The following is a 26,275-nucleotide window of genomic DNA, read 5'->3' as shown; positions in this document are numbered from 1 at the left end:
GTGCCGCTCTGCACACACTTGATTCCCTTATGGAGATATATCAATACTTGGGTTTTAAGATTCTTATTACTCAGACATATTTCTCTGCGGTGTATAGGGTGTGTTGAGGCCAGTTCATTGAGCAAGGTGTAGATCTTGTCTAATACCTATTTGGTTTATTGAACGGTATCTGTGCTAATTTCAAACTCTGGTTTTATGCATCACCCCACCTCTCCTTTCCCCTTAAGCTGACATAAGTGTGTTTTCTAAATGTGAGACACTGTTGTGTTTTGTAATTCATATTTTGTGCAGCCATATTTATCCTCCCTGTATAAGTGATATCTTATGATATGTTTCTTTTTCTGTTTGACTTATTTCAAGTAGTATTATCGGACCTAAATCCACTCTTTATCGTTCTACTAGCCTTATTACCTTGATTTCATGGTGAAGAGATATTCCATTGTACATAAGTACCACATTTTCTTTATCCATTGTTCTCTTTCCTGGGATATTTAAGGTGTACTGAAGTTGAGCTTCTTGTAAACAGAGTAGCCCTAAACTGTGGTGTGCTTGTGTCTTGTTGATTTTTAGACTTCCCTAGATATACTCCCGTGATTGGAAGTGCCCTATGCTCTGTAGCTCTGTTTTTTAGATGATTTAGGAACCACCATACACTTCTCCAGAGTGGCTCTCGGCAGTTCACACACTGTCCATCAGCGTATAAAGGCTCCCTGTTCTCCATGGCCTGTCCTGCATTTCTGGTTTTTACAATTTTTTCGGATGGCCCTTTTGACCGGTGGGAAATGAGACTTCTTTGTTGTGCACATTTGCATTGCTTGCTTGCTTGGTTGCCCATAAAGTGCGTATGCGTTTTTTCCTGGATATATTCAGGAAAAAACGCATACTCCCTTTTGGGCCAACTGCATCATTGTCGAAATTCTGCCGCTTTTCATGTGCTTTAAAGACGAGTCCAATCTATCTCTTGAAATCTGTTTCTTGCAATTCTGTCTTGCATTCAGATCCTCTTCTTTGCCTTACCTCAACATATTTTTGGACGTTAGTTTTCATTTATAACTCTGCAGGTTTGTGAATTGCAGTGACCCTGAGCTCCATGTTTTAAGTTGCTCTTTTGTGAGTTGGCCTCAAAGCCACAGGATTGCTTCAGGCCCTATTTTGGCTCCGGTGAGGCGGGCTGAGCCTTTTTTTAATTCTTATTCTTAATGGGAAATTAGAGTGACATGTGCCCGTCCAAACCCCTACAACTATTCTCTCATTGGTTCCCCCTCTTCCCGTTCATCCTCCTCACAATTTGCAAAATGTGTGAAACAGAAGTTTAAATGTGCTGATTCTCTAAGTGGGGAGATTCTAAGTAACGTGGCTGGAATGATGAACAGGAGCACCAGGAGAGGATAAATGAGGTGCATTTTAGACACATCTCCTGATCACATGGTGTACAGTCCTCTGGGTTTTCCATGCATGTTTTAGCTGTAGGAAGATGCCTTGAACCGGCAGATTTGGGACCCATTGAATGGGTACCAGGTAGTATTACTTTAAAGGGTGTGCATTTCCTCACCCAACCTCACATTTCTCTTAGCGCGAACAGTTTCCAGCCTTATGTCTCATCCTGCTGTGGGTCTAGATGTGTTCAATCCATGTTGCATCACCGTCCCTGAGGAAAAGTTGTAAGAGGTTTTCCCTGTCTCTCTGTCGTTTATTTTTTTCAATTTATTACTATATTGGTTACAGCTGATTTTCAAAGCTCTGTTTCTTGCTGCTGTACATCCACTTGATTCACGTACAGAGAGACATCAATAAATTCTTTTTCAGATTCTTACCAGTCATAGATATTCTTTTCCGGTGACTTGAGTGTGCTGAGTGCAGTTCTTTTAGCTACCGTGTAGGCCTTGTTGATTATCAGTTTGGTATTTGGAATGGTATCTTTGCTAATTTCAACCTCCTGGATGATGCCTCACCCCTCCCCACCTTTCCCGTTTAGCAGCCTTACGCGTGTTTTCTACATATTTGACTATGTTTTTGTTTTGTAATTTATTTCATGTGTAGCCATTTTGGATTCCACCTTTAAGTGATATCTTATGATATGTGTCTTTTTCTTTTTGAATTATGTCACTTAGAATGATCATACGTAACTCCTCCGGAGTTGTTACAACTGGCCATATTTCATTGATTTCCAGGCTGAGTAATATTCCACTCTACATAAGTACCACATCTCTATCCATTTTTTCCCTCCAGAGACATTTTAGTTATATCCTAGTCGAGGATCTTTTAAACAGAGAGGCAGTAAACATTGGGGTGCCTGTGTCCTCTCGATTTTTGTTTTTCCCAAGATATACGCCCATGAGTGCAAGTGCCCTATGCTCTGTAGCTCATTTTTTAGATGCTTTAGTAAACACAATACACTTCTCCAGAATGGCCGTTGGCAATATACATTTCCACTATAAGCCTCACAGGGCTCCCTCTTCTCCTTGCCCTGTCCTGCATTTCTGGTGTTTACACTTTATGAGGATGGCTCTTCTGACTGATGCAAAGTGATATCTTTTGTAGTATTGATTTCCAGTGCCCACCTGTTTGGTTGGCTAAAAAAGTGTATGCCCTTTTCTTGAATATATACAGAAACAAACGCATACAGCCTTTTTGGCCAACTGCAATGTTGGCAATGTTCAGCCCCTTTTCTTGTGCTTAATGGCGAGTCCTTTCTACCTCCTCAAATCCCTTTCCTGCCATTCTCCCTTGCTTACCAATCCTTTTCTCTGACTTTCCTCAAGACATTTTTCAGTGATAGATATTTTCAACTCTGCAGTTTCGTGAATTTTACTGCCCCTGAGTTCCATTGTTCAACTTGTGTTTATGGGAACTGGCCACAAAGCAGTGGGATTTCCTCAAGCCCTATACTGTTTCCATGGGCAACCCTAGCCTTTGGTCAATTCGTCTTCCTGATTGGAAATTAGAGTGACATGTGCCTGTCTGAACACCTAGGACTTGTCTCTCATTGTTCCTCATCCTTCCGCTTCATCCTCTGGACAAATTCCAAACTGTACGCAACAGGATGTTGACAGTGCTGACATCTCCAAGTGGGGAGACTGTTAGTAAAGACGCTGGAGGGGTGAACCCGAGCACCAGGAGATGAGGAGATGAGATGCCTTTTCCAAACTCTTCCCGATCAGACGGTAAACCATCTTCTGGATGTGACAGACATGTTTTAGCAGTAGGAAGAGTCCCATTCATGTAAGGAGAACACCAGGGCTTTTTCAAAATCAGTGTCTCCCCGAAACCCAAACTGGGGAGTTTTTTAAGCTACGGCTACACATATGTTCATTAAGGGCCTTGGGAAGTAGGCAGAGTCCAAACTTTAGATGATTGAAGTCTTCAGGGTCAGAAGCACTCACCACCGGCTTCCCTTAGGTTACACTTTAACTGTCATTGATAGATGATGTCAATAAAAATATCTATTCTTTTTCCGATTATTTCCCCTTATAAGTTATTGCAAAATATTGAGTGTAGTTCCCTGTGCTATCCAGTAGTTCCTTGTTGATGATCTATTTTATACATAGCAGTGTGTATGTGTTAATTCCAAACTGTTAATTTATCCCTCCTCCCACCTTTCCCCTTTGGTAATAATAAATTATAAGATTTTATACTTCTCAGAAATGGGGCAGCTGAAAGAGAGGTATCATTTTCAATGGAAAAGCATTTAAAACAAGATTGAAGCTTTAACCAAGATTATTAGATGTACATCCTTGGAAAGAAATCACTTCATTTCTCTAATATTGACCTGACAAATAAGACAAACCTTTTCACTGAACTTGCTTATAATAAAGTGATGGAAATATCAAATGGAAGTGTTAGAAACATCTTATTTTACCCGAGCCTTATAAACTGTTCTATGTTAACTACAGTTTGGCTCACACATCTGTTCATTGAAGTTACAATAGTCTCAATTTCTGTTACTGATCCTCCAGAGTGGACCCCAACAAGTGTCCCCCTGCCCAGTGTCATTGGGGCCAACAGATCGAGACTGAGTTTGGTTCACAAGCAAAGGAAACTTTATATTTTGATCAGAGAATGGAGAGGTGAGAGCATGCACTACCCCGTGGGCTGTGGGCTGGGCTGCTGTGTAGAGATCCTGTCAGAGTCAGTGGGAGGGAGGGGGCGGAGCTCTCGAGGGCCGGGTTGGCTGCAGCTCAGGCTCTATATCTCGGAGTCTGCACTGGGCCCCAGGAGCTGAGGTGTCGACCCAGCCATTCTGCACTAGGAAATCTGGTCTGAAGTGCCGGGTGTGGAACCTCTGCATGCGGGACCCTAGGAGCACGTGAAATTAGACAAAGCACAAAGGATAAAAAAGGTCAGACTTGACTTTATTGCCCAGATTCTATTTTTATCTCCCAGGGATTTTTAATGGGCTTTGCTGGGGACAAACCCCTCCTGTGCCTTTTGTCCCGTTCCTCATTCTTGGAGTGCTGAGGGTGCATGCCCTTCTTCTGTAACTGCTGAGTGCTGAGTTGGGAGCCCTCATACCAGGGGACGAGGGTCAGAACTTCTCCCCAGCAGCCTCCAGGTGACGTTGATTGGCCCCAGGACCCCTGCCTCCCTGCTCGTCCGTCTGAGCGAGCTGAGATTCTAACGACCTTTAAGGGTCCAGGAAAGAGATGTGCAGAGACGCTGTGGGGGCCGGTTTCACCCCGCCCCACATTTGTTCGGCCACCTTAGGCTGACCGTTTCTGCCAGCCTAGATGCTCTGACCAGTAGTCTGCTCTTTCTTCAATTAGGCCCCTGAATTAACGTAAAAACAGCACCAGGTGTCAGAGCCCTGCCCGCTCAACTCCCAGACAGTCCAGGGTCAGTGGTGATCAAGGACCATGATGGCCACTGAGTCAACAGCCTTTTGAAGTAAACAGGAGTCCAGCCGGTCTTATTGGCCACCATCATCACGGTGTCTGTAGGCTTTTCTATGGTGACAGTGTGATATACGGTTCCCCCGCCAAGATTATTAGCTCCCCTCCGGGTGCAGTAAGTCCTGCAAGCAGTAGTCTACTCCTTTGGGACACACTATTGTTGTTTTATGAGAGAAACTCCAGGTCAAGTGATGTTCACACGAGTCGTCATGGTGCCCTGTTGCCCCCGGTTATCTCTCTGGATGTTGGAGTTGGAGGGCCTCCTCACTCGAGGTCGGTGTGCCCACGGAGTGAACCCTGCAACTTCAGGGCATGGTTGGTGATTAGGATCACCACGTGGGGTCCTTTTCCCTTAGGAGGGAGGTGGCCTTTTGGGCTGCTGATTTCCAGGTTTTTAGATACCGCCAGTATCTTGGCCAGATGTGGCAGTGGGCCAAGCCCCTTGGTGACTGTAGTTTATCCTACCTGGATGGCATTCTTGCGTTGTTCCATTTCAAGTGGTCCCAGTTTTTGCACTAATTCTCCAATGGCGATTCACCTTTCACCGGGAATGGAAAGGTCAAAGGGTTTAGCTCAATTAGGGAGTTCCAGGGCAAGGGTCTGAATTGACTGCTCTTTCCATTCTTGAAAGGCCACTTCTGGATTATGTTCAAAAGGATCATCATCTTTTCCTTTCAGTGTTTCATATAGAGGCCCAGCTAGTAGACTGTAGTTAGGGATCCAGAAGCAGCAAACCCTGGCCTCCCCAGGAACCCCTAAGCTGTCTTCTAGTTTTAGAAAGGGGTAAGGCTGCAAATGGTTTCTTCCCTTTCCTGGGATGAGCTTCTCTGACCTTGTGTGAGAATGAAGCCCAGGCTGGTCACCGCAGTCTGTGATATTTGAGCTTTTTCTTGGACAACTTCTATCCTTTATTGGCTTGGTAGTTCAGAGGCCTCCTTAGTAGGGCTGGCGATCAGAATGTCATCTGCATATTGAAGGAGGGTTTCCTTTTCCAGAGGTAGAACTTTTTGGTCTTTAGCTAAGCTTTCCCCAAAGATGGTGTGGGAATTTTTGAACCCTTGGGTCAAGACGGCCCGGAAGTATTGTTTTAGTTGTATGTTGAGTCCTGCCACTCACAAGCCAAAATTTCTTGTGACTCTGGGACTAATGGAATACAAAAGAAGGCATCATTGAAGACTAATAGAGAATACCATGTCCTGGTGGTTGGTAGAATGACCAGCAGGGTGTAGGAATCAGGAGCAACTGGAGGTATATCCTCGGTGGCTTCACTGACTGTCCTGACATCCTTTACCAGGTCCCCAGCAGCCCATGGGGCTCTCGTGGTCAGGCCAATCCCAGGATATGGAGGTCTCCTGGGCAGGTACCCCACCCTCAACCCAGCCCACGGGGCTCTCATGGTCAGGCCCTTCCCAGGATACAGAGCTACCCTTGCAGGTACCGTGGCAGGGCTGGGCACACAGGAACCGTGCACATAGCCCTCATTGAAGAGCACCCCCAGCTCACCTGTCGCTCAGAGCTGACACAGAGCACCTCAGAGCAGGACTTGAACTAACAAACAGCAGCTCCGACAGGTCTGTGACCCTGGGCATCACTCTGTGTGGCCTCCCTCCACCTGGTCTTCCAGAGACTTCCACTGCACCCAGGGCACCAGGCCTCTGTCTCCAACCACCACCCACCCCTCCTCTCCCTGACTCCTGGGTTCCTCTCATTAGGAGAGGGTTTTCTTGAAGTTGTCTCCCACTCATGGGCCAGATAAAATGATTAGAAAACAAGCCAAAGCTGCAGCCCCTTGTCTATCCTGACTCTCAGGAGCCCACACCTGTTCCTTGGACCTGGCCGGTTCAGCAAGTTCCATTTTCTGCAACTGTGAGCCCCTGAGGGGTGATGATTGGCTGACCTGGGCAGCCTTACCTTGCCGGCCAGCCCTCCCCAGGTGTGCCTGGGTTGAGATCAATATAAATACCACTCCAGGCAGCAAGAGCCCCTGCAGCTGTGCCTGACGCCATTTTCTCTGCCCTGTCAGCAGTCTCGGGGCTGGGCTGGTGGGAGGGAGTGAGAGGCCACGGCTTTGTGGGTGGCCCAGTGTGAGTGGGGCTCTGCTGGACTTTCTGCAGCAGTTGCCAGGCTGCCACCTGCTAAAGAAGAGGATGTGTCACCCATACCTGCTGCTGGAATTTCTCCCTGGGCAGAGGTGAGGAAGGAAAAAAGCAGTGGGGGCAGGGACAGGACGGGTATCTCAGGCAGGGAAATGGAAATCTTCCAGAAGAGCACCCAGGGCCAGGACCATCCTGGCTGGCCTGCAGGCACCAAGTCAGCTGGCATGCTGTCACTCGTGTGGCTCCATGGCCCTTCCTCTAGGCTTTCAAGACCTTGTATATATTCAGGTGTTTTACCTGGGAAGGGTGGGAACAGTTCAGCAGCAACTGGCCTGGGGCTCAGCTCACGTTTACTCACAGATGCCTCGGCACGGTGCCCCAGCTTTGCAATGAGGACGCTTGTTGTGTGGGGGCTGCTGGCTGAATGGGAGACGATTCCCCACCACTGACCAACTTCAGAATTGTTTACAACTGGAGCAAGTGCCCTGATACGGTTTTCCTCTGTGTAACTGGTGGGTTCTGTTTTTTTTTTTTCTCTTTTTCGTTTTTGGTTCAAGGTAGATTTTATTCCTCTTTTTTGTATTTACAGATATAAGCATGGAAATAATTTATTCATATAAATACATGTATGTGAAGGGAATAATTGCCTTTTCTGTTTTACTTTTTAAATTTTATTTCTTTTTAATTTTGAAATTTATTTTATATTTTTATACAGCAGGTTCTTATTGGTTATCTATTTTATACATATAAATGTTTACATGCCAATCCCAATCTCTCAACTCCTCCCACCACCACCCCCCCAAGAGCTTTCCCCCCTTGTTGTCCATATGTTTGTTGTCTACATCTGTTGCTCTATTTATGCCTTGCAAAACGGTTAATCTGTACAGTTTTTCTAGGTTCCACATATATGCATGAATATACAAGATTTGTTTTTCTCTTTCTGACTTACTTCACTCTGTATGACAGTCTCTAGATCCATCGACGTCTCTACAAATGACCCAATTTCATTCCTTTCATGGCTTAGTAATATTCCATTTTATATATGTGCCACATCTTTATGCATTCGTCTGTCTGTGGGCATTTAGGTTGCTTCCATTACCTCGATATTGTAAATAGTGATGCAATGAACATTGCGGTGAATGTCTCTTTTTGATTTATGGTTTTGTCTGGGTATATGTCCAGTACTGGGATTGCTGTATCATATGGTAATTCTATTATTAGTTTCTTAAGAAACTCCATATTGTTCTCCATAGTGACTGTATCAATTTATATTCCCAACAATAGTGGAAGAGGCTTCCTTTTCTCCACACCCTTTCCAGCATTTGTTGTTTGTAGATTTTCAGATGATGCCCATTCTAACAGGTGTGAGGTGATACCTCATTGTTGAGTCCATTTCGTTGAGCAAGGGGTAGGTCTTGTCTATTACATATTTGGCTTATGGAACGGTATCTGTGCTAATTTCAAACTCTGGTTTTATGCGGCACCCCAACTCACCTTTCCCCTTAAGCAAGCATAAGTTGGTTTTCTAAACTTGAGACCCTGTTCTGTTTTGTAATTCAGTTCATGTGTAGCCAAGTTTACATTCCGTGTATTAGTGATACCTTATGATGTTTCTTTTTCTGTGTGACTTATTTCACTTAGAATCATCGTGCTTCAATCCACTCATTATGCTGGTACAGGCCTGGTGACACAGATTTCATTGATGAGTGGTATTCTGTTGTACGTAAGTACCGCAACATCTTTATCAATTATTTGTTCTCTGGGATATTTAACTTGTACCGTAGAAGAGGTTCCTGTAAACAGCGCCGTCCCAAATTTTGGGGTGTCTGTGTCTTTTTGATTTTAATTTCCCTAAGCTATAGGACCATAAGTGGAAATGCCCTAGACTCTGCTGCTTTGTTTTTCAGATGTATCAGGAAACACCATACACTTCTCCAGAGTGGCTGTTGGCAATTTACATCCCGCCCATCAGCATAACAAGGCTCCTTTTTCCCCATGGCCTGTATTGCCTTTCTGGATTTTACACTTTTTTCAGATGGCCCTTTAGACCGGGGGGAAGTGATACTTCATAGTAGTTCGGATTTCCATTGCAAGCTTGCTTGGTTTGCCAAAAAGGGCGTATGTGTTTGTTCCTGAATATATTCAGGAACAAACTCATACGCCCTTTTTTGCCAAGTGCATCATTGTCGATGTTCTGCCTATTTTCCTATGCTTTAAATGCAATTCCAGTCTACCTCCTGAAATCGGTTTCCTGAAATTCTGCCCCGCTTTCAAGTCCTCTTCGCAGCCTTACTTCAATATATTTTTGGACGTTATCTGTCATTTATAACTCTGCAGGTTTGTGAATTACAGGGCCCCTGAGCTCCTTTCTTCAACTCGGTTTCTTGTGAGCTGGCCGCAAACCCGCAAGACTGCTTCAGGCCCTAATCTGCTTCTGGCAGGGCACGCTGAGCCTTTGGTTAATTCCTCTTCCTGGTGGGAAATGAGTGTTAAATATGTCCGTCCAGACACCTACCTCACTCTCAACCCCTTGGTGATGTGGGTCCTCTGGTTTGTGGCCTCCTTTGCTGGGTTCCTCACCTTTCGATGATGTGGCCCCACTAGTGTGAGGACACTCCTGCCCGGTTCTCATCCACGTGGTTATGTGGACCCCCTGGTGAGAGTCTGTTCCTGGCTGTGTTCCTCATCCTTCTGTGAGGGAGACCCTCTGCTGATAGGTCACTCCTGCATGGCGGGCACACATTGCCTTGGTGAAGTCAGCCGTGTGGTGGCAGTTGGAGCGTGCTGGGAATCTCCTCTCCCCGGTGATGAGGGCCCTCTTGCGTCAGGCCCTAACTGCTGGGCTCACCAAATTTTCTTAGTGAGCCCAATGATGCATGGGCACTCCTCTTAGGATCCCATCTCCATGGGGATGTGGGCCTTCTGCTCTGAGGTCCCAACGGCTGGGTTGTTCACATTTTCATGATGTGGGCTCTCTGGTGTTAGTTCACAGAGGCCTGGATCCCATAGCCTCTGTGCTCTTGGCTGCCTGCTGGGAGGTTCCAACTGCTGGATTCCTCACTTTTTTAATTTTTTGGGCCCTCTGTTGTGAGGATCCTCCTGCCTGCCTCACTCCCAGCCCCTTCGTGATGTGTGTCCTCTGGTTTGAGGCCACATGTGCTGGGTTCCTCACCTTTCGATGATGTGGGACCAATGGTCTTAGGAGACTCCTGCCTGGTTCACATCCCCTTGGTGATGTGGGCCCTCTGTTGAGAGTCTGATCCTGGCTGGGTTCCTCACCCATCTGTGAGGTGGGCCGTCTGCTGTGAGGTCACTCCTGCCTGGCTTGCTCACCTCGCCTTGTGGACATGAGCCCTCTGGTGGCACTTGGAGCCTGCTGGGAGCCTCCTCCCCTCGGTGATGAGGGCCCTCTGGCGTCAGGCCCTAACTGCTGGGCTCCCCACATTTTGTGATGTGCGCCCAGTGGTGCGAGGACACTCCAGCCAGGTTCACATCCCCATTGGGATGTGGGCCTTCTGCTCTGAGGTCCCAACGCCTGGGTTGCTCACAGTTTCATGATGTGGGCTCTCTTCTGTTAGTTCACTCCTGCCTGCATCCCATAGCTTCTGTGCTCTCGGCCGCCTGCTGGGAGGTTCCAACTTCTGGATTCCTCACCTTTCTTATTCTTTGGGCCCTCTGTTTTTAGGCTACTTCTGCCTGCCTCACTCCCATTCCCTTTGTGATATGTGTCCTCTGATTTGAGGTCACATGTGCTGGGTTCCGCACCTTTCGATGATGTGACCCCACTCGTGTGAGGACACTCCTGCCTGGTTCCCATCCCCTTGCTGAGGTGGGCACTCTGGCGAGAGTCTGATACTGGCTGGGTTCCTCAACATTCTGTGAGGTAGGCCCTCTGCTGTGAGGTCACTCCTGCCTGGCTGGCACACATCACCTTGGAGACGTGAGCCCTCTGGTGGCAGTTGGAGCGTGCAGGGTGCCTCCTCCTCTCGGTGATGATGGCCCTCTGGCATCAGGCCCTAAATTGTGGGCTCCCCACATTTTCTGAGGTGCGCCCAGTGGTGCGAGGACACTCCAGCCAGGTTCCCATTCCCATGGGGATGTGGGCCTTCTGCGCTGAGGTCCCAACGCCTGGGTTGTTCACAGTTTTATGATGTGGGCCCTCTGCTGTGAGTTCACTGCGGCCTGGATCCCATAGCCTCGGTGTTCTGAGCCACCTGCTGGAAGTTCTAAATGCTGGAATCCTCACGTTTTTTATATTATGTGCCCTGTGTTGTGAGGCTACTCCTGCCTGCCTCACTCCAAGGCCCTTGGTGATGTGGGTCCTCTGGTTTGACGACACATGTGCTGGGTTCCTCACCTTAAGATGATGAGGCCCCACTGGTGTGAGGATAATCCTGACTGGTTCCCATCCCCTTTGTGATGTGGGCCGTCTGGTGAGAGTCTGATCCTGGCTGGGTTCCTCACCCATCTGTGAGGTGGGCCCTCTACTATCAGGTAACTCTTGCCTGGCTTGCTCACCTCGCCTTGTTGACATGAGCCCTCTGGTGGCACTTGGACCCTGCTGGGAGCCTCCTCACCTCTGTGATGAGGGCCCTCTGGCGTCAGGCCCTAACTCCTGGGCTCCCCAACTTTTCTTAGTGAGCCCAGTGATGCTCGGGCACTCCTCTTAGGTTCCCATCTCCATGGGGATGTGGGCCTTCTGCTCTGAGGTTCCAACGGCTGGGTTGATCACAATTTCATGATGTGGGCTCTCTGCTGTTAGTTCACTGTGGCCTGGATCCCATAGCCTCTGTGCTCTTGGCCGCCTGCTGGGAGGTTCCAACTGCTGGATTCCTCACTTTTTTAATTTTTTAGGCCCTCTGTTGTGAGGATCCTCCTGCCTGCCTCACTCCCAGCCCCTTCGTGATGTGTGTCCTGTGGTTTGAGGCCACATGTGCTGGGTTCCTCACCTTTCGATGATGTGGGACCAATGGTCTTAGGAGACTCCTGCCTGGTTCACATCCCCTTGGTGATGTGGGCCCTCTGTTGAGAGTCTTATCCTGGCTGGGTTCCTCACCTTTCTGTGAGGTGGACCATCTGCTGTGAGGTCACTCCTGCCTGGCTTGCTCACCTCGCCTTTTGGACATGAGCCCTCTGGTGGCACTTGGAGCCTGCTGGGAGCCTCCTCCCCTCGGTGATGAGGGCCCTCTGGCGTCAGGCCCTAATGGCTGGGCTCCCCACATTTTGTGATGTGTGCCCAGTGCTTCGAGGACACTCCATCCAGGTTCACATCCCCATTGGGATGTGGGCCTTCTGCTCTGTGGTCCCAACGGCTGGGTTGTTCACAGTTTCATGATGTGGGCTCTCTGCTGTTAGTTGACTCTGGCCTGGATGCCATAGCCTCTGTGCTCTGGGCCGCCTGCTGGGAGGTTCCAACTGCTCAATACCTCAACTTTTGTATTCTATGGGTCCTGTGTTGCGATGCTCCTCCTGCCTGCCTCACTCGCAACCCCTTCGTGATGTGGGTCCTCTGATTTGAGGCCACATGTGCTGGGTTCCGCAACTTTCAATGATGTGGCCCCACTGGTGTGAGGACACTCCTGCCTGGTTCCCATCCCCTTGGTGATGTGAGCCTTCTGGTGACAGTCTGATCCTGGCTGGGTTCCTCACTCTTCTGTGAGGTAGGCCCTCTGCTGTGAGGTCAATCCTGCCTGACTTGCACACATCACCTTGGCGACGTGGGCCCTCTGTTGGCACATGGAACCTGTTGGGAGCCTCCTGCCCTCGGTGATGACGGCCCTCTAGCATCAGGACCTAAATGCTGGGCTCGCCACGTTTTCTGATGTGAGCCCAGTGATGCCAGGTCACTCTTGTCAGGTTCCCATCCCCATGGGGATGTGGGCTTTCTGCTCTGAGGTCCCAACGCCTGGGTTGCTCACAGTTTCATGATGTGGGCTCTCTGGTGTTAGTTCACTGCTGCCTGCATTCCATAGCTTCTGTGCTCTCGGCCGCCTGCTGGGAGGTTCCAAATGCTGGATTCCTCACCTTTTTTATTCTTTGGGCCCTCTGTTTTTAGGCTACTCCTACCTGCCTCACTCCCATCCCCTTTGTGATGTATGTTCTCTGATATGAGGCCGCATGTGCTGGGTTCCTCACCTTTCGATGATGTGGCCCCACTGGTGGGAGGACAGTCCTGACTAGTTCCCATCCCCTTGTTGTTGTGAGCCCTCTGGCGAGAGTCACATCCTGCCTCGGTTCCTCACCCTTCTGTGAGATAGGCCCTCTGCTGTGAGGTCACTACTGCCTGGCTGGCGCATGCCACCTTGTAGATGTGGGCCCTCTGTTGGCAGTTGGAACCTGCTGGGAGTCTCCTCCCCTCAGTTATGAGGACCCCCTGGCGTCAGGCCCTAACTGCTGGGCTCCTAACTTTTTCTGATATGTGCTAAGTGGTGCGAGGCCACTCCTGCCAGGTTCCCATCCCAATGGGGATGTGGGCCTTCTGTTCTGAGGTCCCAACGGCTGGGCTGCTCACAGGTTCATGATGTGGGCCCTCTGCTGTGAGTTCACTGCGGCCTGAATCCCATAGCCTCAGTGCTCTGGGCCACTTGCTGGGAAGTTCCAACTGCTGGATTCCTCAACTTTTATATTCTATGGACCCTGTGTTGTGAGGCCGGTCCTGCCAGCCTAATTCTGAACCCCTTGGTGATGTGGTTCCTCTGGTTTGAGGGTACATGTGCTGGGATCCTCACCTTTCGATGATGTCGTCCCACTGGTGTGGGGACACTCCTGCCTGGTTCCCATCCCCTTGGTGATGTGGGCCTTCTGGTGTGAGTCTGATCCTGACTGGGTTCGTCACCCTTCTGTGAGGTGGGCCCTCTGCTGTGAGGTCATTCGTGCCTGGTTGGCACACATCGCCTTGGCGACGTCAGCCCTCTGGTGGCAGTTGGAGGTGCTGGGAGCCTACTTCCCTTGGTGATGAGGGTACGCTGGCGTCAGGCCTTAACTGCTGGTCTCCCAAATTTTTCTGATACGTTCTCAGTGGTGCGAGGACACTCCTACCAGATTTCCATCCCCATGGGGATGTGGGCCTCCTGCTCTGAGGTCCCAATGGCTGGGTTGCTCAGTTTCCTGACATGGGCCCTCTTCTGTGAGTTCACTGTGGCCTGGATCCCATAGCCTCGGTGCTCTGGGTCGCCTGCTGGGAGGTTCCAACTGCTGGATTCCTCACTTTTTTATTCTATGGGCCCAGTGTTGTGAGGCTACTCCTACCTGCCTCACTCTAAGGCCCTTGGTGATGTGCGTCCTCTGGATTGAGGACACATGTGCTGAGTACCTCACCTTTCGATGATGTGGCCCCACTGGTGTGAAGACACTCCTGCCTGGTTCCCATTCCCTTGGTGATGTGGGCCTTCTGGTGAGAGTCTGATGTTGGCTGGGTTTCTCACCCTTCAGTGAGGTGGGACCTCTGCTGTGAGGTAACTCCTGTCTGGCTTGCTCACGTTGTCTTGGCAACGTGAGCCCTCAGGTGGCAGTTGGAGCCTGCTGGGAATCTCCTCCCCTCAGTTATGAGAGCTCTGGATAAAACACATATGCACTTCTTTGCCAAGTGCATTATTTTCCAAGTTCTGTCTCTATTCCTATGCTTTAAGAGCGACTCCCGTGTACCTTCTGAAATCGGATTCCTGCAATTCTGCCCCGCTTTCAAGTCCTCTTGGCAGCCTTACTTCAATATATTTTTGGATGATAGCTGTCATTTATAACTCTGCAGGTTTGTGAATTAGAGTGCCCCTGAGCTCCTTTTTTCAACTCGCTTTCTTGTGAGCTGGCCGCAACACCGCAGGATTGCTTCAGGCCCTAATCTGGTTCCGGCATGGCACGCTGAGCCTTTGGTTAATTCCTCTTCCTGGTGGGAAATGAGAGTTAAATTTGCCCGTCCAGACACCTCCAGCTAGTCTCTCATTGGTTCTCCCTATTCCTGTTCATCTTCCGCAGAAATTGCAAACTGGCCCAAACAGGAGGTTAAAGGCACTGACTCTCCAAGTGGGGAGAGTGTTAGTAAAACGTCTGGAATGTTGCACCCGAGTACCAGGGGACAAAAACTGAGACACATTTGAACACGTTTCCTATCACACGGTGGATCGTACTCTGGGTTCCACATGCATGTTTTAGCTGAAGGAAGAATCCCTTAAACCTGGAGAGTTGAGACCCATGGAATGGTACCATGGAATATGACGTCAAAGGTTCTGCATTTGCACACCGAACCTCACCAATCCTATCACTGCTCCATTTATGCCGCTGTACACACGCTTGATTCACTTTCGGAGACATATAAATCCATAGGTTTTAAGATTCTTACTAGTCAGGTATATTCTTAGGCGTTTAATATGGGGTGTTGAGTCCACTTCGTTGAGCAAGGAGTAGCTCTTGTCTATTACATATTTGGCTTATGGAAAGGTATCTGTGCTAATTTCAGTCTCTGGTTTTATGCAGCACCCCAACTCACCTTTCCCCTTAAGCAAGCATAAGTTGGTTTTCTACATTTGAGACCCTGTTCTGTTTTGTAATTCAGTTCCTGTGTAGCCAAGATTACATTCCGTGTAGTAGTGATATCTTATGATGTTTCTTTTTCTCTGTGACTTATTTCACTTAGAATCATCGTACCTGAATCCACTCATTATGCTGCTGCGGGCCTGATCACATAGATTCATTGCTGAGTGATATTGCATTGTACGTAAGTACCACAACTTCTTTATCCGTTTTTCGCTTTCTGTGATATTGAATTTGTACCGTAAACGAGGTTCTTGTAAACAGAGCTGTCCCAAACTTTGGGGTGGCTGTGTCTTTTTGATTTTAATTTCCCTAAGCTATAGGACCATAAGTGGAAGTGCCCTAGGCTCTGTTGCTATGTTTTTTAGATGTTTCAGGAAACACCATACACTTCTCCATAGTGGCTGTTGGCACTTTACATCCCTCCCATCAGCATAACAAGTCTCCCAGTTCTCAATGGCCTGTCCTGCCTTTCTGGATTTTACACTTTTTTCAGATGGCCCTTTTCACCGGGGGGCAGTGAGACTTCATTGTAGTGCAGATTTCCTTTGCAAGCTTGCTTGGTTGGCCAAAAATTGCGTATGCTTTTTTTCCTGAATATATTCAGGAAAAAACCCATATGCCCTTTTTGGCCAAGTGCATCATTGTGGACGTTCTGCCTCTTTTCCTATGCTTTACATGCAATTCCAGTCTACCTCCTGAAATCGGTTTCCTGCAATTCTGCCCCGCTTTCAAGTCCTCTTGGCAGCCTTACTTCAATATATTTTTGGACGACAACTGTCATTTATAACTCTGCAGGTTTGTGAATTAATGTGCCCCTGAGCTCCTTTCTTCAACTCGCTTTCTTGTGAGCTGGCCGCAACACTGCAGGATTGCTTCAGGCCCTAGTGTGGTTCCGGCATGGCACGCTGAGCCTTTGGTTAATTCCTCTTCCTGGTGGGAAATGAGAGTTAAATTTGCCCGTCCAGACACCTCCAGCTAGTCTCTCATTGGTTCTCCCTATTCCTGTTCATTTTCCGCAGAAATTGCAAACTGGGCCAAACAGGAGGTTAAAGGCACTGACTCTCCAAGTGGGGACAGTGTTAGTAAAGCGTCTGGAATGTTGCACCCGAGTATCAGGGGACGCAAACTGAGACACATTTGAACACGTTTCCCGATCACACGGTGGATCATACTCTGGGTACCACATGCATGTTTTAGCTGAAGGAAGAATCCCTTAAACCTGGAGAGTTGAGACCCATGGAATGGGTACCATGGAATATGATGTCAAAGCATCTGCATTTGCTCACCGATCCGCACCAATCCTATCACTGCTGCGTTTATGCCGCTCCACACACGCTTGATTCTCTTTAGGGGACCTATAAATCCATAGGTTTTAAGATTCTTACTAGTCAGGTATATTCTTAGGCGTTTAATATGGGGTGTTGAGTCCACTTCGTTGAGCAAGGAGTAGCTCTTGTCTATTACATATTTGGCTTATGGAACAGTATCTGTGCTAATTTCAATCTCTGGTTTTATGCAGCGCCCCAACTCACCTTTCCCCTTAAGCAAGCATAAGTTGGTTTTCTACATTTGAGACCCTTTTCTGTTTTGTAATTCAGTTCCTGTGTAGCCAAGTTTACATTCCGTGTAGTAGTGATATCTTATGATGTTTCTTTTTCTCTGTGACTTATTTCACTTAGAATCTTCGTACCTGAATCCACTCATTCTGCTGTTACGGGCCTGATGACATAGATTTCATTGCTGAGTGATATTGCGTTGTATGTAAGTACCACAACTTCTTTATCCATTTTTCGCTTTCTGTGATATTGAACCTGTACCATAAACGAGGTTCTTGTAAACAGAGCTGTCCCAAACTTTGGGGTGGCTGTGTCTTTTTGATTTTAATTTCCCTAAGCTATAGGACCATAAGTGGAAGTGCCCTAGGCTCTGTTGCTTTGTTTTGTAGATGTTTCAGGAAACACCATACACTTCTCCAGAGTGGCTGTTGGCAATTTACATCCCGCCCATCAGCATAACAAGGCTCCCAGTTCTCCATGGCCTGTCCTGCCTTTCTGGATTTTACACTTTTTCAGATGGCCTTTTCACCAGGGGCAGTTAGACTTCATTGTAGTGCAGATTTCCTTTGCAAGCTTGCTTGGTTTGCGAAAAAGGGCATATGCGTTTTTTCCTGAATATATTCAGGAAAAAACGCATACGCCCTTTTTGGCCAAGTGCAGCATTGTGGACGTTCTGCCTCTTTTCCTATGCTTTACATGCAATTCCAGTCTACCTCCTGAAATGAGTTTCCTGCAATTCTGCCCCGCTTTCAAGTCCTCTTGGCAGCCTTACTTCAATATATTTTTGGACGATAGCTGTCATTTATAACTCTGTAGGTTTTTGAATTACAGTGCCCCTGAGCTCGTTTCTTCAACTCGCTTTCTTGTGAGCTGGCCGCAACACCGCAGGATTGCTTCAGGCCCTAGTGTGTTTCCGGCACGGCACGCTGAGCCTTTGGTTAATTCCTCTTCCTGGTGGGAACTGAGAGTTAAATTTGCCCGTCCAGACACCTCCAGCTAGTCTCTCATTGGTTCTCCTTATTCCTGTTCATTTTCCGCAGAAATTGCAAACTGGGCCCAACAGGAGGTTAAAGGCACTGACTCTCCTAGTGGGGAGAGTGTTAGTAAACTGTCTGGAATGTTGCACTCGAGTACCAGGGGACGAAAACTGAGACACATTTGAACATATTTCCCGATCACACGGTGGATCATACTCTTGTTTCCACATGCATGTTTTAGCTGAAGGAAGAATCCCTTAAACCTGGAGAGTTGAGACTCACGGAATGGGTACCATGCAATATGACTTCAAAGGGTCTGCATTTCTCACCGAACCTCACCAATCCTATCACTGCTGCGTTTATACCGCTGTACACACGCTTGATTCTCTTTCGGAGACATATAAATCCATAGGTTTAAGATTCTTACTAGTCAGGTATATTCTTAGGCGTTTAATATGGGGTGTTGAGTCCACTTCGTTGGGCAAGGAGTAGCTCTTGTCTATTACATATTTGGCTTATGGAACGGTATCCGTGCTAATTTCAATCTCTGGTTTTATGCAGCACCCCAACTCACCTTTCCCCTTAAGCAAGCATAAGTTGGTTTTCTACATTTGAGACCCTGTTCTGTTTTGTAATTCAGTTCCTGTGTAGCCAAGTTTACATTCCGTGTAGTAGTGATATCTTATGATGTTTCTTTTTCTGTGTGACTTATTTCACTTAGAATCATCGTACCTGAATCCACTCATTATGCTGCTACGGGCCTGATGACATAGATTTCATTGCTGAGTGATATTGCATTGTTCGTAAGTACCACAACTTCTTTATCCATTTTTCGCTTTCTGTGATATTGAACCTGTACCATAAACGAGGTTCTTGTAAACAGAGCTGTCCCAAACTTTGGGGTGGCTGTGTCTTTTTGATTTTAATTTCCCTAAGCGATAGGACCATAAGTGGAAGTGCCCTAGGCTCTGTTGCTTTGTTTTGTAGATGTTTCAGGAAACACCATACACTTCTCCAGAATGGCTGTTGGCAATTTACATCCCGCCCTTCAGCATAACAAGGCTCCCAGTTCTCCATGGCCTGTCCTGCCTTTCTGGATTTTACACTTTTTTCAGATGGCCCTTTTCACCAGGGGGCAGTGAGACTTCATTGTAGTGCAGATTTCCTTTGCAAGCTTGCTTGGTTGCCCAAAAAGGGCGTATGCGTTTTTTCCTGAATATATTCAGGAAAAAACGCATACGCCCTTTTTGGCCAAGTGCAGCATTGTGGACGTTCTGCCTCTTTTCCTATGCTTTATATGCAATTCCAGTCTACCTCCTGAAATGGGTTTCCTGCAATTCTGCCCCGCTTTCAAGTCATCTTGGCAGCCTTACTTCAATATATTTTTGGACGATAGCTGTCATTTATAACTCTGCAGGTTTGTGAATTACAGTGCCCCTGAGCTCCTTTCTTGAAGTCGCTTTCTTGTGAGCTGGCCGCAACACTGCAGGATTGCTTCAGGCCCTAGTGTGGTTCCGGCATGGCACGCTGAGCGTTTGGTTAATTCCGATTCCTGGTGGAAAATGAGAGTTAAATTTGCCCGTCCAGACACCTCCAGCTAGTCTCTCATTGGTTCTCCCTATTCCTGTTCATTTTCCGCAGAAATTGCAAACTGGGCCAAACAGGAGTTTAAAGGCACTGACTCTCCAAGTGGGGAGAGTGTTAGTAAAGCGTCTGGAATGTTGCACCCGAGTACCAGGGGACGAAAACTGAGACACATTTGAACACGTTTCCCGATCACACGGTGTATCATACTCTGTGTTCCACATGCATGTTTCAGCTGAAGGAAGAATCCCTTAAACATTGGGAGTTGAGACCCATGGAATGGGTACCATGCAATATGACTTAAAAGGGTCTGCATTTTCTCACCGATCCTCACCAATCCTATCAGTGCTGCGTTTATGCCGCTGTACGCACGCTTGATTCTCTTTCACAGACGTATAAATCCATAGGTTTTAAGATTCTTAGTAGTAAGGTATATTCTTAGGCGTTTAATATGGGGTGTTGAGTCCACTTCGTTGAGCAAGGAGTAGCTCTTCTCTATTACATATTTGGCTTATGGAACGGTATCTGTGCTAATTTCAATCTCTGATTTTATGCAGCACCCCAACTCACCTTTCCCCTTAAGCAAGCATAAGTTGGTTTTCTACATTTGAGACCCTGTTCTGTTTTGTAATTCAGTTCCTGTGTAGCCAAGTTTACATTCCGTGTAGTAGTGATATCTTATGATGTTTCTTTTTCTCTGTGACTTATTTCACTTAGAATCATCGTACCTGAATCCACTCATTATGCTGCTACGGGCCTGATGACATGGAATTCATTGCTGAGTGATATTGCATTGTACGTAAGTACCACAACTTCTTTATCCATTTTTCGGTTTCTGCAATATTGAACTTGTACCGTAAACGAGGTTCTTGTGAACAGAGCCATCCCAAACTTTGGGGTGCTGTGAATTTTTATTTTAATTTCGCTAAGCTATAGGACCATAAGTGGAAGTGCCCTAGGCTCTGTTGCTTTGTTTTTTAGATGTTTCAGGAAACACCATACACTTCTCCAGAGTGGCTGTTGGCAATGTACATCCCGCCCATCAGCATAACAAGGCTCCTTAGTTCTCCATGGCCTGTCCTGCCTTTCTGGATTTTACACTTTTTTCAGATGGCCCTTTTGACCGGGGGGCAGTGAGACTTCATTGTAGTGCAGATTTCCTTTGCAAGCTTGCTTGGTTGGCCAAAAAGGGCGTATGCTTTTTTTCCTGAATATATTCAGGAAAAAACGCATACGCCCTTTTTGGCCAAGTGCAGCATTGTGGACGTTCTGCCTCTTTTCCTATGCTTTACATGCAATTCCAGTCTACCTCCTGAAATGGGTTTCCTGCAATTCTGCCCGCTTTCAAGTCGTCTTGGCAGCCTTACTTCAATATATTTTTGGACGATAGCTGTCATTTATAACTCTGCAGGTTTGTGAATTACAGTGTCCCTGAGCTCCTTTCTTCAACTCGCTTTCTTGTGAGCTGGCCGCAACACCGCAGGATTGCTTCAGGCCCTAGTGTGGTTCCGGCATGGCATGCTGAGCCTTTGGTAAATTCCTCTTCCTGGTGGGAAATGAGAGTTAAATTTGCCCGTCCAGACACCTCCAGCTAGTCTCTCATTGGTTCTCCCTATTCCTGTTCACTTTCTGCAGAAATTGCAAACTGGGCCAAACATGAGGTTAAAGGCACTGACTCTCCAAGTGGGGACAGTGTTAGTAAAGCGTCTGGAATGTTGCACCCGAGTACCAGGGGACGAAAACTGAGACACATTTGAACACGTTTCCTATCACACGGTGGATCATACTCTGGGTTCCACATGCATGTTTTAGCTGAAGGAAGAATCCCTTAAACCTGGAGAGTTGAGACCCATGGAATGGGTACCATGGAATATGAGTTCAAAGGGTCTGCATTTGCTCACCGAACCTCACCAATCCTATCACTGCTGCGTTTATGCCACTGCACAAACGCTTGATTCTCTTTTGGAGACATATAAATCCATAGGTTTCAAGATTCTTACTAGTCAGGTATATTCTTAGGCGTTTAATATGGGGTGTTGAGTCCACTTCGTTGAGCAAGGAGTAGCTCTTGTCTATTACATATTTGGCTTATGGAACGGTATCTGTGCTAATTTCAATCTCCGGTTTTATGCAGCACCCCAACTCACCTTTCCCCTTAAGCAAGCATAAGTTGGTTTTCTACATTTGAGACCCTGTTCTGTTTTGTAATTCAGTTCCTGTGTAGCCAAGTTTACATTCCATGTAGGAGTGATATCTTATGATGTTTCTTTTTCTCTGTGACTTATTTCACTTAGAATCATCGTACCTGAATCCACTCACTATGCTGCTACGGGCCTGATGACATAGATTTCATTGCTGAGTGATATTGCATTGTACATAAGTACCACAACTTCTTTATCCATTTTTCGCATTCTGTGATATTGAAATTGTACCGTAAACGAGGTTCTTGTAAACAGAGCCGTCCCAAACTTTGGGGTGGCTGTGTCTTTTTGATTTTAATTTCCCTAAGCTATAGGACCATAAGTGGAAGTGCCCTAGGCTCTGTTGCTTTGTTTTGTAGATGTTTCAGGAAACACCATACACTTCTCCAGAGTGGCTGTTGGCAATTTACATCCCGCCCATCAGCATAACAAGGCTCGTTAGTTTCCATGGCCTGTCCTGCCTTTCTGGATTTTACACTTTTTTCAGATGGCCCTTTTGACCGGGGGGGCAGTGAGACTTCATTGTAGTGCAGATTTCCTTTGAAAGCTTGCTTGGTTGGCCAAAAAGGGCCTATGCTTTTTTTCCTGAATATATTCAGGAAAAAACGCATAGGCCCTTTTTGGCCAAGTGCAGCATTGTGGACGTTCTGCCTCTTTTCCTATGCTTTATATGCAATTCCAGTCTACGTCGTGAAATGGGTTTCCTGCAATTCTGCCCCGCTTTCAAGTCCTCTTGGCAGCCTTACTTCAATATATTTTTGGACGATAGCTGTCATTTATAACTCTGCAGGTTTGTGAATTACAGTGCCCCTGAGCTCCTTTCTTCAACTCGCTTTCTTGTGAGCTGGCCGCAAAACCGCAGGATTTCTTCAGCCCCTAGTGTGGTTCTGGCTCAGCACGCTGAGCCTTTGGTTAATTCCCCTTCCTGGTGCGGAATGAGAGTTTAATTTGCCCATCCAGACACCTCCAGCTTGTCTCTCATTGGTTCTCCCTATTCCTGTTCATCTTCCACAGAAATTGCAACCTGGGCCAAACAGGAGGTTAAAGGCACTGACTCTCAAACTGGGGAGAGTGTTAGTAAAGCGTCTGGAATGTTGCACCGGAATTCCAGGGGACGAAAACTGAGACACATTTGAACACGCTTCCCAATCACACGGTGGATCATACTCTGGGTACCACATGCATGTTTTAGCTGAAGGAAGAATCCCTTAAACCTGGAGAGTTGAGACCCATGGCATGGGTACCATGCATTATGACTTCAAAGGGTCTGCATTTGCTCACTGAACCTCACCAATCCTATCACTGCTGCGTTTATGCTGCTGTACACACGCTTGATTCTCTTTCAGAGACCTATAAATCCATATGTTTTAAGATTCTTACTAGTCAGGTATATTGTTTGGCATTTAATATGGGGTGTTGAGTCCACTTCGTTGAGCAAGGAGTAGCTCTTGTCTATTACATATTTGGCTTATGGAACGGTATCTGTGCTAATTTCAATCTCTGGTTTTATGCAGCACCCCAACTCACCTTTCCCCTTAAGCAAGCATAAGTTGGTTTTCTACATTTGAGACCCTGTTCTGTTTTGTAATTCAGTTCCTGTGTAGCCAAGTTTACATTCCGTATAGTAGTGATATCTTATGATGTTTCTTTTTCTGTGTGACTTATTTCACTTAGAATCATCGTACTTGAATCCACTCATTATGTTGCTACGGGCCTGATGACATAGATTCATTGCTGAGTGATATTGCATTGTATGTAATACCACAACTTCTTTATCCATTTTTCGCTTTCTGTGATATTGAACTTGTACCATAAATGAGGTTCATGTAAACAGAGCCGTCCCAAACTTTGGGGTGGCTGTGTCTTTTTGATTTTAATTTCCCTAAGCTATAGGACCATAAGTGTAAGTGCCCTAGGCTCTGTTGCTTTGTTTTGTATATGTTTCAGGAAACACCATACATTTCTCCAGAGTGGCTGTTGGCAATTTACATCCCACCCATCAGCATAACAAGTCTCCCAGTTCTCCATGGCCTGTCCTGCCTTTCTGGATTTTACATTTTTTTCAGATGGCCCTTTTGACCTGGGGGCAGTGAGTTTTCATTGTAGTGCAGATTTTCTTTGCAAGCTTGCTTGGTTTCCCAAAAATGGCGTATGGGTTTTTTCATGAATATATTCAGGAAAAAACTCATACGCCCTTTTTGGCCAAGTGCATCATTGTGGACGTTCTGCCTCTTTTTCTATGCTTTACATGCAATTCCAGTCTAGCTCCTGAAATCGGTTTCCTGCAATTCTGCCCCGCTTTCAAGTCCTCTTCTCAGCCTTACTTCAATATATTTTTGGACGATAGCTGTCATTTATAACTCTGCAGGTTTGGAATTACAGTGCCCCTGAGCTCCTTTCTTCAACTCACTTTCTTGTGAGCTGGCCGCAACACCGCAGGAATGCTTCAGGCCCTAGTGTGGTTCCGGCATGGCACGCTGAGCCTTTGGTTAATTCCTCTTCCTGGTGGGAAATGAGAGTTAAATTTGCCCGTCCAGACACCTCCAGCTAGTCTCTCATTGGTTCTCCCTATTCCTGTTCATTTTTCGCAGAAATTGCAAACTGGGCCAAACAGGAGGTTAAAGGCACTGACTCTCCAAGTGGGGAGAGTGTTAGTAAAGCATCTGGAATGTTGCACCCGAGTACCAGGGGACGAAAGCTGAGAGACATTTGAACACATTTCCCGATCACACGGTGGATCATACTCTGGGTTCCACATGCATGTTTTAGCTGAAGGAAGAATCCCTTAATCCTGGAGAGTTGAGACCCTTGGAAAGGGTACCAGGCAATATGACTTCAAAGGGTCTGCATTTGCTCACGGAACCTCACCAATCCTATCACTGCTGAGTTTATGCCACTGTACACACGCTTGATTCTCTTTCGGAGACATACAAATCCATAGGTTTTAAGATTCTTACTAGTCAGGTATATTCTTAGGCATTTAATATGGGGTGTTGAGTCCACATCGTTGAGCAAGGAGTAGCTCTTGTCTATTACATATTTGGCTTATGGAACGGTATCTGTGCTAATTTCAATCTCTGGTTTTATGCAGCACCCCAACTCACCTTTCCCCTTAAGCAAGCATAAGATGGTTTTCTACATTTGAGACCCTGTTCTGTTTTGTAATTCAGTTCCTGTGTAGCCAAGTTTACATTCTGTGTAGTAGTGATATCTTATGATGTTTCTTTTTCTGTGTGACTTATTTCACTTAGAATCATCGTACGTGAATCCACTCATCATGCTGCTACGGGCCTGATGACATAGATTTCATTGCTGAGTGATATTGCATTGTACTTAAGTACCAGAACGTCTTTATGCATTTTTCACTTTCTGTGATATTGAACTTGTACCGTAAACGAGGTTCTTGTAAACAGAACCGTCCCAAACATTGGGGTGGCTGTGTCTTTTTGATTTTAATTTCCCTAAGCTATAGGACCATAAGTGGAAGTGCCCTAGGCTCTGTTACTTTGTTTTTTAGATGTTTCAGGAAACACCATACACTTCTCCAGAGTGGCTGTTGGCAATTCACATCCCGCCCATCAGCATATAAGGCTCCCTGTTCTCCATGGCCTGTCCTGCCTTTCTGGGTTTTACACTTCTTTCAGATGGCCCTTTTGACCGGGGGGAAGTGAGACTTCATTGTAGTGCAGATTTCTTTTGCAAGCTTGCTTGGTTGGCCAAAAAGGGAGTATGCGTTCTTTCCTGAATATATTCAGGAAACAACGCATACGCCCTTTTTGGCCAAGTGCATCATTGTCGACGTTCTGCCTCTTTTTTTATGCTTTAAATGCAATTCCAGTCTACCTCCTGAAATCGGTTAACTGCAATTGTGCCGCGCTTTCAAGTCCTCTTGGTAGCCTTACTTCAATATAATTTTGGACGATAGCTGTCATTTATATGTGGGCAGGTTTGTGAATTACAGTGTCCCTGAGCTCCTTTCTTCAACTCGCTTTCATGTGAGCTGGCCGCAAAACCACTAGATCACTTCAGGCCGTAATCTTGTTCCCACACTGCACACTGAGCCTTTGGTTAATTCCTCTTCCTGGTGGGACATGAGAGTTAAATTTGCCGGGCCAGACAGCTACAGCTAGTCTCTCATTGGTTCTCCCTATTACACGTCATCTTCCACAGAAATTGCAAACTGGGTCAAACAGGAGGTTAAAGGCACTGACTCTCCAAGTGGGGAGAGTGTTAGTAAACAAACTGGAATGTTGAACCCGAGTACCAGTACCGGAGATACATTTAGAAACTTTTCCCGATCATACGGTGGACCATACACTGGGTTCCCCATGCATGTTTTAGCGGAAGAAATAGTCCCTTATACCTGGAGAGTTGGCACCCATGGAATGGGTACCATGCAATATGACTTCACAGGGTCTGCATTTGCTCACCGAACCTCACCAA

The sequence above is a fragment of the Orcinus orca genome, chromosome 1 (genome assembly GCF_937001465.1).
Source record: "Orcinus orca chromosome 1, mOrcOrc1.1, whole genome shotgun sequence".
Classification (NCBI taxonomy): Eukaryota; Metazoa; Chordata; class Mammalia; order Artiodactyla; family Delphinidae; genus Orcinus; species Orcinus orca.
Note: the sequence above shows the minus strand (reverse complement) of the source record.